This window comes from Calidris pugnax, unplaced genomic scaffold (genome assembly GCF_001431845.1).
Source record: "Calidris pugnax isolate Ruff unplaced genomic scaffold, ASM143184v1 scaffold38, whole genome shotgun sequence".
In the NCBI taxonomy this organism is placed as follows: domain Eukaryota; kingdom Metazoa; phylum Chordata; class Aves; order Charadriiformes; family Scolopacidae; genus Calidris; species Calidris pugnax.
In genome coordinates, this window is record NW_015090995.1 from 7,027,121 (window position 1) to 7,043,027 (window position 15,907).

The window sequence follows — 15,907 nt, forward strand, 5'->3', positions numbered from 1 at the left end:
TCCATTTGTGAGACCAGACTAAGACACGTCCTGTGGCTGAGAATGTGACCTGACTTGCCTCTTGCTGTAGTGCAGGTGGCTCCAGATGGGAGGATGGAGGGGCTGCTGGTCCATTCTTTATGCTCAAGGGTTGCTGCCCAGTGTCTTATACCCAGACAGGTAAAGTCTTGCAGGCCTTCAGCCAACACAATTCAAAGGCCAAACATCTGCAAAAATGAAATATTCCCAACATCATCTCTTTCACCTAGATTTTCTTGTTCAAACTTGCTGGGGATTGGGCACTTTTTGCTGCAGTTGATAAGAATCAGAGCACTCTGTGCCCAGCACTTGCCCCACTTTGCTCCACTGTCAGCTCCATCCCACCTTTGTGTCCAAAGTCACTCTTTGCCAATCGAGGCGGGGTGTTTCAGAGCAGCATTGTGGACTTGCTTCTATAGTCTAGAATTATAGAGCTCCTGGTCTAGAAAAAACTGCTGGGAGTTGTGAAATTTTGTACAATGGTTTGAATAGTTGATAGTTCCAGCCTAGTCAAAAAGCCTCACAAGAAGTGCCTGATTTTGGAGCTAGAAGTATTTCTGTTCCCAAAGGGCACTAGGGTATGGAGAATCATGCCACAGTTGTTATGGTTAACTGAACATTTCTTTTCAATCTCTGAGGGGCTTGGGGTTTGTTTGAATTGTGAATGATGGCTCATGTCCCAGCTCTGTGTGTGACATACTCCTCTAGTGACAGAGTTCACACACTGAGCCTCAGTCAAGAATCCACACGTAGCCTGAAAGTTGCTGGCACCCACAGCATATAATTAATATCATATGAGACTCAGCATTCCTCTCCCTTGCCCAGCTACATCCAAGAAAAGAGCCAAATGACTCTCTTTGCAGTAAAGATTTGGAAGGTAAATCCTGTCATTTGGCTTTTCCTCACCTGCCTTCATTTCTAGCTGTAATTTCTATTTAAATGTTTCTTCACGCTCTCCACACCAAGCATTGTCATGGTACATTATGGCATGACCATCTCCTGCGAGACAGCAAGGCAGTATTTTCAAAAACAGCTAAAAGAGTTAAAAGCACAAGACCCCAGTCAAAATCTTTCCAGGGTGAATGGTTCTATGCGCTGGGAAGTTACATGAACAGCACAACATGGATCTTCACCTCAGAGGTGCCACGAGATTATTTTGGCAAGTTACTCTAGAGACCAGAATTCAAAGGGATGAAAGGCTGGTCTGACAAGTTGAAATAGCAAGGATAATTCCACAGATTTAATAGCAATTCAGCTCCAGAGGATTTAAACGACAAGAATAATAACAACTTCTCCTTTTCTTATTAGACACCTATTTTATCTTTTTGTGCATCAGCCTGTTGATTGTTGTATCAGTTAATTAAGAGAAAAAAAGCCTCACTTTAGAGATATCATAATTGCCATCATTTAAGCTGCTGTCATGATTGTGACTTGTAACTAACAGCTTAAGGTTCATACAAACCTAAAACGCTCAGCCATCATCCAGTGGTCAAGGCTGGTTAAGAGAAGAGCAGAAGGAATGGGCATTATGAGAGTTTGTCAAGTGCATTTCTTACCTGGCACAACTGTGTTGTATTGACTGGCTCTGGGCATTGGGTGACAAGCTTACCATAATCCACGAGAAAGCAAAATAAGATTGTCTCTTGTACAGCTCAAATGAAATCAGCTGTCCTCTATAGCTGGGTAAATTCAGAGCAACTTGCTGAACTTGCTCTGAATGTACACCAGTGAAAACAAAGGAAGATTTTTGGTACGGAATTTTTATGATTAGAAACAGCCGTACCATTGTGAACTCTTCTGAGCGTGGAAGGGAAGCCACATCTGAGAGTTTCGATGGTCAGTTTGTGTAATATTCCATGCCCTGCCTTCCATTTGATTGCTGAGCTTCTCCTCTTCCACAGTAACAACTTTGATTTCTTTTCATCCAAATCTATGGGGGAAAAAGTATTGTTCACTCTGCTGCAGTCTGTAAAACTTGTACTACTTAAAGTAACAACCGCTTCATTGGAGATGGGGCTCCTTTAGGAGTCAGAAAGAGCAAGGTGACTACATAGTCTCACTTTTCAGGCAGAGGTGGAGGAAAAGCAATATATTAGGGAAAGACAAATCAGCCCCCAGGCTGGGAAAGAAAGAGGGAAGAAAAGAGGAAAAAATAAAAGAGAAAGAAGAGATAGAGGGGAGAGAGCAAGAGACAGAGAGAAATAAATACTCTGGAGAAGAATATATCTGACTTCAAAATTCTCAACCTCTGTTAGAGCTTAAAGGGAAACTCTTTGTGCCCCTCAGATGTCCTCTTTAGATGATGAATGGATGGGGTGGGCAGAAGCCTGTGGAGGAAAACCCGGCACTCTCACCTTTGCCCACAGGCTGGGTTCTGCAGGGCTGCTCTTTGTTGCCTTACGCTACAGTGACCAACTCACTGACAATACTCCAGGTGGGATCTAATGCCTTTTACAGCAACAGACATATCACCTCTTTTGTTTTTTATCCTGTCCCTCCATTAATGCAGCCTTGTCTCTTGCTTGCCCTTTTACTGCAGCTGTGATCTAGGCGGACAGTTTCAATGATTTTTCCAAGGGAAACTAACCCCCACATACATCAAATCCCTCTCAGTCCCTCTGCTGAATGCTTGCTCTGTTTAGCACATATTTCCCAGTCTGATTCTCTGCTTGCAGATTAATTACTTTACATTTCTCCGCATTTAACTCCATTTTGCCATTTGTTAGCAGAGTCATCAAAGAGGTTTTGGCCCTGGTGAATCTGCTTAGGTGGTGCCCGGTCTTGAGGAGACCTTGCACCAAATTATCTCTGCCCTCAGCAAAGCTGGAGAAGCTGCTCAGACAGCAGCAGCTTCACATGTACACAGTGTTTCTGAGGAGCAGGCTCACTGTTTTCAAAGCCCAACAGATACAGACTGCTCTGAAACACGTGGCAGCACAGCGGCGCTGGCAGCCCCTCACCATGGCCCCAGAGACACCAGTGACTCCAAGACCATGCTGACAACAGTGCCCACCCAAAAAAAGACATGAAAGGGCTCCTGGCTCAGACTGGGAAGTCAGAAGGGGGTCGAGCTAGGATACTTTGCTGCTGGTGGTGCCAAACCTGGGCTGCTTTAGCGACATGAACATGGTGGGGCACCTTTGTGCTGTCTGGATTACGCATTACAGAGGTCCTGAAACAGTCCCAAGAACAGCCTTCTGCCAGCTTGAAAAGTTTTCATCTGTGCTTATTGTCTCATACCTGCCCTTGAGCTGGTTTTGATCCAACAGCCTCTATTACCTCCTCTTCCTTTACCTTTTGCCTCAGCTATTAATCTCTGATGTGGAACTTTGTGAAATGCTCTTTGAAACTCCAAGCGCACTGCTGAATTCCCCTTATCTAGCCTGGCAGTAATATCTTCAAAGAACTCCAGGAGGTTAGTTAAGTATGACCTCCTCTAGCTTCAAGCTCAGCTTCCCAGCAAGCCCTTCACTTCATTGCTAGAGATGAGAGGAAGAGGACAGGGAACTCTGGGACAAAGAGGCACATCTCTGTTACAATAAAGCCAGCAGCAGACACAGCACCGCTCCTGCTGCCCAGCACATTTTTAAATTACATTGGTGACACCACACGCTCCGACTGTGCCTTCTGTTTTACAAGGACCCAATGCAAATCGTGTCTCACAAGCAGCTGCCTCTACCCACACAGGGGAAGACTTTCAAAGGGGCACCAGGGAGTTCTGAAATAAAGCTGAGGACCCAGCTGCACATCCTGCACCCTTGGATACCCCTTCAAGCCCCTTTAATGCCTGCCTGTCATCAGGTTCTCATCTTACATGCCCTCCCTCCATAGAGCCATTGTAGAATTATTTCATGCTACAGGAAATGTTTTCACCATGAAGATGCCCAACGCTAGAAAAAGTCTCCAAGACAGGTATCTCCATCCTTGGAGACACCTGAAAATCGCCAATCAAAGTCCTGAGCAACGTTGGCTAAATTGGCCCTGATTTGAGCAGGAAGATGGACAGCAGGGTATATTAGAATAAGGCTTATTGGTGATTTTTATCTTCCCTTTGAACCCAGCCCCATCTTCCAGCTCTAAACTGGTGAGTCCAGGAACCCAAGCATAATTGTAAACTGCCCTTTCAGAACCTCAGCTGGGATTAGGTACAGTTTGGTGAGTTCCCTCCCTTCTGCATCAGCCCAAGCAGTATTTAAAGTTTATCTCTGCAATGATGTGCGTCCACGTTTTAATTCCACCTCCACTTGCAATGTGCAGAATTTCTCCTTGCACTGTGCTTCCTGCTCCCTCACAGAGCACCTTGCTGTGTTTCCATTCACACATCATCTCTTGCTGGTTTCTCATTTACATCATAATACCCGAGTAGCTGTTTACACTGAGCTGCACAAAGGTATGTTTTACATCTTACTGTGGTGTGATCATTAACATCACACTGCTGGCCCCAGGGAGTTTCATGACTGGATTCAGATCCATCTGTCCTATGTTCCCAACAGGGGATCCCCCTGCAGGCCTGAATATTCTGGCAGGAGACAATTCAAAATGCGAAAAACAGTACATGTCAGGCAGAATGTGTTACCTTAAATGATGATCTATTATAAGAATGTGCATGTTGTTTTGCATCTTACCTCTTTAAAGAGCAGCCACTTCAGAAATCATGGTGCAATCTATGCTCCATCACAATAAAAGTGCTAGGTATACCTGCAGTGAGGTAAACTCCCTTAACATTCTCAATTTATAGATAAAATCCCCTGAAAAGAATAAAAAAAGACACAAGATAGATTTCCTTATTTACAACTGATACAAGGTTAGTAGATTTTGGTGCATTCTCTTTATAGCTTTGCATCTCAAAGGTGTTTCTACCACCCGTATCTGCGTAGTCTGTCTGGAAATAAAAATAAAGATATACACGGCAATGCTTCGGATTTAACCCACAGAGACACAGAGTGATATAGCTCTGAGCATTAATCATGGGGGGAACCAGGTGTTTCGAATGTGCTAGTGGCCACGCTGTCCATAGGCAGTGGGATCCAGGCAGGGGGAAGGAGACATCTGCTTCAGAAGTGAACGTCCACCTGGCAACCCAGGTGAAAACAAGAGCAATGGAGAAAAATGAGGATGGTGGAACATGTCTTTTCCTTATAGGAAGTCCTGTAGAGGTTCTGTCACTTTGAAGGGTGGTTTCAGTAGGAGATAGTCCTTTTTTATTTCTCCTCAGTGGTATTTGCACATAGGGCTTACTGCATCTGCCCTTGAATTCCCTTCCCCTGTCTACCATTTGCTCAAGTACAGTAGATCAGATCCCTCAAGATTAGATGTTAAGGAACGTATGTGGATGGACAAAATCCAGCAATTTTTTTACCTTCAAGTGTGAGTAACAGAACTTAGCTCACTTTCTGCCCTCTCCTTCTCTATGTCCTTGGAGGGAAGAGACACCTTCATCTGCACTGGTGGGAAATGTCTTCAGCTTTGAGGACAGAAAGTCATTCCTGACACTTGGCACAGAGTAGGCTCCAAACTACAGCCTGAAAGTGGCTGGATTCTGTGAAGTGGATATTAAAAAAAATAAATTACTAGCTGAATAATAAATTTGACAGAACTTACCCTAAACAACAGCAATCTCTGTAGACTTCTCAGAAGTTGCAAGGCACACACTTGCAAAACAGAAGTGCCCTCAGGAGAGATCCACAACACAAACTGGGCCCCTAGGCTGGCTTTGGGCACATCCTTTCATCTGTAATACACAGCTCAGGCTGACCTTTAACTAGGAAAAATAAAAAAGGGAGGTGACTGTTACTGAGTCACACAGCAGGGAAAAAATAAGGTGTGAATTACGTTGGGGAAGAATGGAGAATATTTAGAAAATTCTAAGAGACAGAATATTTTGAGAACACTTCTGGATGGGGCAGACACTCCAGCAGCACTGGTTTTGCAAAAGCAGTTGCTTTGGTGCAGGTTTGTTACTGGGTTTCCACAGGTTTTCTCAGGACAGATGCCTGAAGTCTGAGATTTCCAAATCCACTGGCACTTTTGAAGATCTTAGTTCCTTATATGTTCCTGCAGTGCTCCGATAGCTGTGTAGCCTTGAATTTACTTAGCATTAAGTGCTGCTACAAGGGTCAGGGCAGGTTTCTACCTTGGAAGTTGCTCAGTCCCAATCTGGCAGATTCAAATCCCAGGATCTAACAGGGAAACTCCATCTCACCCTTTACCCCCCACTGCAGGTAACAAGCTCAAGGAGAAAGGGAGACTCCTCATCATCTGCCCATTGCTCATAGATGAAAAAGAATTAAAGAATCTCAGGATTATTCTTTTTCCTTCAGTGTAAGGCTACAAAGTCAATATAACAGCGTTGTACAGCTACTCAAACCAGCACTAGACAAGCTGTGGTACAGCCAGCAACACAGCAATGATGGTGGCACGTTATCCAGCATAGGCTGGATAAACATCATCGCCAATTTGTTCATTTTCTTGGGAGAGCTTTGCAATCAATGGTGGCCACTGCCTATTCCACTACATGGCTCACTGGACACAGGGTAATTGGCCTGCAGCTAGTTCAGATACACTTGTCTGTCCTCAAGCCCATAGGAGGAAGAGACCCCCCCCTCAGCTGACTTACCTCCAAATGTGTCATCTCCTTCACAAACAAAGACAGGGGCTCCAGGACCCCTGCCCTTGCCAACCAGCCCGAAGCTGCCTTTACTGGGGCTGCAGGGGAGAGCCCAGAGGCGGCACCTGCTGCAACGCAACACCATGCCAGTCAGAAGAGTTGTGTGGAGGAAGGTGGAGAAAAAAAAATCACCGAGGATTAATCAAGCCATCATCAGTGGCTCCAGGTGCAATAGCTGCACAAGAAAAACAAATAAATCAACCCATGGTTAAAAATAGCCCTTTTGATTACTGTCTTCAGTCTTCGTCTAAAGACAGCATAACGACATAACGTTCTCTCAGGAACTAACCCTTGTCCAATATTTTACTGCTCCTGCCCTTAGAGCTAGTCAATACTCGCAGAAGATAGAGAGGTAGATTGATTAGAGGTAAAAGATACCTGTGCTGTACACATTTCCTCTTGCTGGGTCCAGGACATTGCCCACAGGGGTCACTGGAGGGGTCCCCAATACCCACACAGCCTGATAGCCGGGCACGAGCCTTCATGGCCAAAAAGCCACATCCAGCGTTCAACCAGCCGGGCAAAGAATTTTGGAGAACTGACCTCTTAGGAAACATTTATACTGATATCTGTGTCTCACAACAGGAACTGCGATACTGCACCTCTAGGAACTCACGCCTACCTGTGTCTGCAAATTAATGTCTATGAAATACATCTCCAACAGGCCGCATTGTCTCTGAGGCAGCCAGCTCCCGGCAGGCTCTGCTAATGCTCAGGTTCTAATGGCATTCATAAAACTGGAGAAATATAAAAGATATAAAGCAGAAATAAAAGCAATATATTGTTAATTTTTTAAGCCCTTTTTATTAATTTTTAAACGTTACCAGATCCGTAAGAGAAAAATCACTTCCGTTCGTGCTGTCGCTTGTAGCGGATTCTCAGCTGGGCTCTCTAGTCTGAGGAGAAAGTTTAATGCTTGAGAACAAACCAACCAACCAACCAGATTGAAAAATGTTGTCAACCCACCCTGTGTTACTGGTGGGACCTGTCAGTTACCTGTGTGTGCCCAGCGGGGAGTGGAGGGGGACACGGGGGGACACCGGGGGACAAGGGTGACACTGGGAACATGGGGAGCGGCGGGGGACACGGGTGACACGGGGAGCGGCAGGGGACATGGGGGACACCGGGGACACGGGGAACGGCGGGGGACACGGGGGACACCGGGAGCGGCGGGGGACACCGCCACCTGGTGCCGCCGCCCCGCGCTGCAGGCGCCGCGCTCCCCCTACGCTATTTTGGGGGAACGGAGGCAGAATCTGGGTCCATAAAATCCCTTCTGCCCGCGGATAGCACAGGCCTTAAATAAACAGCCCCGGTTACTCCCGAACGGTGAAACAGCCCAGATAATTACAGGTGTTCCCATCGTCCACAGAAATGTCTAATCCTTTCTGGAACCCTACGAAGCTCGTGGCCTCAATTAAATCTTGAGGCAGTAAACGCGACAGGTTAATCATAGGGCCTGTTTCTGAAAATCCAAGTGACCTCAGTTAATTTTAAATGTGGCATCTTCCCATTTTAGTGTTCTTGAGAAAGGGCAAACGGGAGCAACCAGTGCCTGCTTTCATGCTATTCAATATTTCGATACAATCTTTATTATATTTCCCTTATTAATCATCCCAGCTATTAGTTGGCCCAGACTTTTCAGTTTCTCCTCACAGGAAAGTTTTCCTCTCAAGGCAGCTTGTGGGTGATAAACTCCCACCTTATCACGTGAAGTGTCCATCGCATTTAACCTTGTCTCACTGGTGCCAGGGATCACGGTGGAGCACTTCAGCCCTGCTGACCCAAACGTTTGCACTGCCAGCCCTTATCTATCCCATATGGTCCCCTCAGATGTGCAGTCCTTCCTTTCCTGCAGTTATTCAGGCAATATAATCATCATTGCACCATTATCCAGAATCATCTAAACTCCATTTTAAGCTTAGGCAGGGCCAGCTCCTCCTGCTATTTAAAGAGGAAAAAATCACTCTGCTTATGCTCCTTGCTTGCAATTTGTGTTTGGTCGCTCCAGCATTCGTCTGCAGCTCAGTGTTTACACAGGATACACAACCTGTAAATCTAAAATTTGATTACACAGAAAGATGTTCCAGGAATGTTACACATAAATAGATGGCCTCAGTGCGCTCTGATTCATCCAGACTTCTGACCTCACATCATTTGCCCAAGAATGTTCTCATTTGTCCAAGTACCATCAACACTGACAGCAACAAGTCCTCACCCCACAGCTACATGCCCTCCTGCTGGCGCCTGGCTCAAAGAGTCTCAGACAATTATGAAGACGGAGAGGAGGAGCTTTTTGGAGCCTACAGAGAAGAGGCACCTGCTCCCTACTGGAAAACTGAGAACTGGGTAGCTCTTCTGAAATCATGCCCCAAAATAGATCTTCTGACTCGCTAAACAGTGAGTCACTGACCTGGCTCCACAGGAGAACCAGGAACCACAATCCTGCACTGTCCAGACCTCCTTCAGCTGGCTCAGCTCACCACAGCCTCCCAACATCAGCAACCACATCCAGCCAGAAACTCTGCCCAAAAGCCTCTTGATCCACACAGCACAGTCTCCTCCCTTACACTGGGTGAGTCGTGGTTATGGATGGTGTTGTGCTTCCTCCCATCCTCCTTCCAGCAAGGACAGCACACTCTCCTGGAAAAAGTGCCAAATTCAGTGCTAGGATAATGGAAGAAATTTAAGTAATATTTAGACATTTCCGCAACATAATGATCACTAGTGATAGCGTGTCTCATGGTAACACACCAACCTCTGAGAATGGGCTGGAGCATGTGAGAATCTGGTTGCAAAAAATCAGCTTGTAAACAAGCAGAATGACCTGAGCATGACGACAAAGCCCTAAAGTCCCTGGGTTACTTCTGGCTTTTTAATCTACACGGGTTGGTATAACCCATCTCTGCTGCACATACCCACCAGTAGGGCACATCCATCCAGCTATTTGCGGGTCTGGCACCTCTACATACTTCTACTGTTGAAAACAAGATAGGAAAGGAAGGGGTTTGGAAATATGACTCAAGTCTTCAACATAACTTGAAAACTATTGGGCAAAAGGTAACAGGGTGACATTTCCAGAAACATATACATGACACAGGCACATATGAGTTAAACCAAGAAAGAGACATGGCTCAGATCTTTCGTGTTCTCCTGGGGGAGTTTAATGTCATTTAATGAGCCATGCTCCACCCACAAACCCATTTTCACAAGCCTCCAGTAGCTTTCATCTTTTGTATATTTTATATTAAGACTTAAGCCATCCACTTCAGGAAGGACCTGCCTGGTGCACAGACAGGGGCACTGTCATCTCAATTCTGGAGACAAACGACTCATAGGAGTCCTGCACAAAACCACCTCACCAGGTTTTGCCCAGTCACATGCATTTCTTGCCGCAGCCTTCCGTTGCCTGGCTTATCTGTTATACCTACAGCAATACACTGTTTCTAATGAAATTATCTTTTATCTTCCTCAAATTCACGTAACTTTGCTGCATCAGAGAGAGTTGAAGCCTAGTGATTAATTCAGCTAAGAGTTATTTGTTCTTACAAAGGCCTGCCCACTCCGTGGGACATCCATCTGTGAGTGGCACAGTGGCCTTGAAACACTGGAATATTGCTAGCTAAAAGCATGGACCTCATTAAAAAGAATGGGCCAACAGTCAGAAACGTAACCACAGCCTTGCAGAAGGCTAGTTCAAACTCATGATCTGCTATATACAGCTTGTGTAGTGTTGGGGAAGTCATTACACTCCAGAGTTTTCATGTAATTAATGGTGCAGCTAAGCACCACCTGGGATTTGCAAAGGTATCAAGGTAGTTGTTAGGAAAAAAAAAGTCTCTCTCTTCTCAGTGGCTGCACTCTCCAATGGTAAAAATGAAGTGGAAGCTCATCCTACCTCATAGGGCTGCTGTGAAGGGAAACTCACTGAAATTTGTGACACTAAGGTAATGGAGATTCTTTTGATTTTTGGCTATTTCCTTCACTGACGGGCTTATTAATGTAAGAAACATTCATGAAGGACAGAAAATACAAATATTTATCAGTATAGTTCCATTAAAAATTCAGAACATCGCCATTATTTTTAGCTATGTTAAAAACATGTATTTCAGAGCGGGATCACTTCTCCATCTTTATTAATAATTCCCTATTGTGAACAAGAAGAGTATCATTTTTCTTACCCCTTTAGGGAACAAACAATTTTCCCTTTTTCTACAACACTAATATACTTTTAATGGCTGTAAATTGTGCACACATAAGAAGTGAAAGATTCCTATCATTTCAAACTACATGAAAGTTTCAGCTGCGGCATTTACCTTATTCTGACTCACTGATTTTAAAATTACACGAATGCCCTCACAGATCTTTTGAATTAAAATAAGATACAGCTTCCGATTTAAAGTGTGAAGTTAGCCTCCCGAGGTAGGCAAATTTATGCTGTATAAATCCAGATTCCAGCATTTTTTCCACATTGAAACAAGCATTTCTTGAGAAAATGTGAGTGCTGCCCACACCCTACATGTATCAAATGACCTGAGTTGGAGAAGGACTTCGATTCCTCACCACATCAGGTGACAGAACACACCAGGAGCAAGGGCAGCTGAAGCAGAAGTGGAGGATAGGTTGAATGAACCCATCAACCAGCAGTAAAGGAGAAAGCAGCAGCTGTGACGAGATTCAAGGCTACACCAGGTCCTCTTCAGACCACTCTTATGTTGCAGCATAAAATCCACACCCTTTGTGAGAATCTATATTGCAGTCAGAGGCCAATTTAGTATTACCCTACTTGTGACAGCAGATCTACTGCTGCGGTCTACAATCCAACATTAGCACATTTCTATCTCTGCTGGCTTTCTGTGACCTAATGCTGGGACGCTGACTATTACTAATCAAATTATTACTAGCTGGAATAAACGCACAGGAATGGCCCATCCCGGGGTTTTCCTGTTAGCAAGACCTGGTTGGAGAAGAGAACGTGCAGCTGTGTCAGCAATTACAACAGCACGGACAGTGTGTCACGACTGAGTCTCAAGCCTATGGTTTCCAAAATTTCTGCTAACACCCTCTTCCAGCCTCCACATTGTGGAGTAACACGCACCAAAAATGAAGAAAGCAGGCACAGGGTATCTGCTCACAGTGCTCAAAGACTCTGCTCCTGTATTGAACCCGTGTCCTTTTATTAAAGGTCATTCATCAAGCGCAACGTCAAAACACAACTTGTCTTCTAACCTGGTGGCACAATATGTCCCAGATGTACCTAGGAAACCTCCCAGTAACCCAGTGGGGGAAGAGCATGTGCCATTTTGTAGCGGGTGGGGGAAAGAGAGACAGAGACAGATGTCACCACGCAGCAGATATATTCAGAAGGTACGGCTTCTGGAGGAGAACAATACATTCATAATACAATTATGGCAGAACGGGAAAAAGACTGATAAACTAAATAGCCTTAACTCACTCCCCAAGTTCTAAGTGGTGATGTGTTCACTGGTTTAACTTTCCACCAAGATTACAGCTGTGTGACATTGGAGCCTATGAATTTAGATAGCTCATTGGTTGTAGGAGACTAAACACGTACCCGTATCAAGTGTGTTTTCAGATCCTTCAAACATGAGGAGAATTCAGGTAGAGTACCGTGTGCTACTGCCGCCTGGAGTCTCTGACACAACTCTGAATTTCTATTACAGCTTTTATACATAACTTTCAGACTTCATTAATTCTGGTGGAATTATGATTCGTCTTTCACTTTTTTTAAGGTTATGTGTGACAAAAAAATTATGCTTTCAATTTGTAAAACCAAATACCTATGTGGGACCTGTCGCCACCAACAGAAGCTCCAAACAATCACACTGATGGGGTTAATTGGCATTTTAAAATAAATCACTGCCTCCAGATTGATTTATTTTCCCCCCTCTCTTTACACAACATTACTGCATTTCTCTATAATTATTCAATGCTAAGTTCATGGTTTTGAAGCAAACGACTGCAGACTTAGGAAATGGTGTTTGATTTGTTGCCATGGAAACATCTTGCTGTAGATGTACTCTAATCCCATGACAACTCTGTCTCTTAAGAACCATTTTTTCTGACATAATAAAAATCTGATCAAGGTCAGATTTAATAACAATCTCAGTTCCCAGACTTTATTTCGTAAGGTTTAGCAGAGTTATTTTTTTCCAAAGGGATTCTCTGGAAACTTTGTTTGTTTTCTTAGCTGGATTGGAATTTATTCCCTAAAATACATAAACCTGGTGTGGTGTCATGTTAATTTACAGTGCACCTTTTGTTGTGGTATAATTGCATCATTAAAAGAAAGTTACTTATAATTGTTTATATTGTCTTGACAGATGTTAACATTTTACATAACATTGTTCCCACTAATACATACATTTGGGATATCAATAATGCTTATCGTTTCCTAACAACTGGTGTTTACATAGTAGCAAATGCCAGTGTAGCTTAACTTTCATTAAGCTACACATTTCATACTATAATGTTTTTCTGAACTATTTATCACAGGCACATTCAAACCTGGAGAACTGGAGACAAATGCCAATGCTTTATGTGTTCCACCAAAGTATAAAACCAACATATGTACAGGAGAGTCATATTAACACAAAAAAGTGACTTGGCAATGAGGAACTTGTCCAGAACTCAGGTATGAGCTCGGGGAATTTTTTCCCCTCCTTGGCACAACTGTATTTGTCCTTTGGCAGTTCGGAATCCCCTGAGACCTTTGAACAGTAATAGCTCCATAGGAAGAGAGACTCGGCTAATGCAACTCAGCTACACACTTAAGTTTGGACTTTCAAAAGACAGTTAGCTCCTGACGATACTGATGGACAAAGAGACTTCAGAAACACCTTTTCATCTGTTCCAGTCCAAGCCCTGGACAACCGAGTCCTTAGGATTATATGGTCCTGACAGGTGGGGAAGGAACTGAACTTAGATCTACAGTGAGGACTTCTCTGTTTATGCTACTTGTCCAGTATGACTTTATAGCCCCTAGAGAAAGATATTTCATATGTTTGTCTCACCCTGGGACACATATCAAAAAGAGATGAGATGAATCACAGCCTCAAAAATGCATCATTTCCATTGATTGCGAAAGGAATCCAAACAAACTCAGAGACAAAGATCTCAGATCTTCTGTCCTAGAAGCATTGTCTGCAAACCAGGTCCAAGACAGTGAAGAATACACCCTTCCTACAGCAAGAATTTATTTTCCCACATCTATTTAGTCTTATGCCTATCAACGGATCTATCAAAGAAAATATATCATCGACTCTTTCTGTCAATGTGAATAGTGGTCCCAGAACTCCTTAATACACTGCATTGCAATTTTTTGCATCACAACTACCCATATTTCTTCTTATTCCCCCAAGCACAGCTTCACACAGAGAGACAATCTTTTTGTCTGGATCTTTTTAACTATGCAACACTGGACTCACCTCAAAAGGATGGGTAATGGCCTCTGCCCAGTACGGTCTCTGGAATCGAATTCAACCAGTGAAGTATCATGGCAAAGACAATTTCTGTCACCATTGTGAAAACATGAGGCGTTTGTTCAGCAAACAGGTATATTGTTATGCAATACAACACCAAGATATATGAACCTACAGAAAGCGTCATTTAAAGTAAAGGTTGTAACAAATTTTGTATATTATTAATTTATTCAAAACCAACAGCTTTTCCATTCTGATTTTCAAGTGTGACACCAGAGGCAGAATATAAACCCTTCTTATAGTCCAGAAAAAACTGAGCTACATCTGTTCTTTGACATTACAGGTGATAAAGCATCGCTTTGATGGCTCAGCTGAGATCAGAGCACATCCTAGGTACCACATAGACACACACTAAGATACAGCATCTGCCCTGCAGAGCTTCATTTTAAGTACCATAAGACAGAGGGGAAAAAAAGGAATTATTCATATTCCTGTACCGCAGGTCAGGAAACTGAACCCTGGGCTTTAAGTACAAGATTGTCCTTCTTTTTGCATTATCAGTATAAACAAGGATTATTGACGGTATTATTGTGACCAAATAAGAAAAGCTGAGACAGCTTCAGCCAAGATTATATTGTGGCATACAAATAATTTAAAGCATACGTGTTTGGCCCACAGGCACAGAGACAGAGAATACTTACTGATGTTACCGTTGCTGAACTTTAAGGTACTGATCACAAACCCTGCGCCCTTTCTGCTGGGTGTTGTAAACACACATACATTTACACACACCAAAAGATGGTTCCTGCTCTGGAAAGCAAAGGGTCCCATGAGGATACAGCTGCAAGATCCATGCGTCAGTAAATCCAGCATCGTTGTGCTGTCAGTCTTTCAGCATTCAATCACCAGGTGAAAATGCAATATAACAGAAAAGGCCAACCCCAGGACGAGTCAGTCAGGCACTGTACAGCAAAGGGAACAGCAAATCCCATTCACCCAGGCTGCCCTGCCATCTTCTTCAAGAGAGGCAGCTAAAGGATTTGTGCTCTTCTCCATGCTCACCTTCAAGCCTAAAGAAAGAGGGTTTTAGTGACTTAGCACAGCGTGCAGATGAACACTGTACAATAGCTAAGTGGTGAGCAAACACAGAACAAAAGGACACTATCAAAACTAAAGAGCTCAGAAGTGCAGTAAAGATGATCAATGTCTATTTTTCTTCTTTTGCGTACTCAAAGAGGCCTCCCTAATCTGTCTGTTAAACACTAGACCTTGAAGACAAACTATCAAGAACAAGTTACAGACAGAAGCGTCAATTCCAAATATTGGCTGATTTTCTATTATTTCCTCTTGGAAGGAATGTCAGTCCTCGGCTATATTTACTCAATCATTTTCTATTAAAAAATAAAAATGACCTAAAGAAATCTTGGTGGGTTGTTTTGGGGTGTGTTTCAGTTTGGTTGGGTTTTTTTTGGGGGGGGGAGGGCAGAGAAGGAAGGGATTTCAGATCCCATATTTGGAGCACTAGTAAAAGCAAAGTTGCCGTGACAACTGTAGCCATCTTTACACAGAAATTCTCTTTGCAGAGTAGAAGACTGTTTTAATTCTTCATTTTTCTTCTCTGTCTGCAAGAAGATCCCCTCCCACTCCCAGGTAAGGTTCTGTCATATTTTTCCTTCAGTGTATACCCAGGGTACAGCCTGATCTCATTGACTAAATCTGGAGTTTTAATAGATGTTATTTGACTTTTAAAAGCATTTCATATTAAGATTTTCCAATTTAA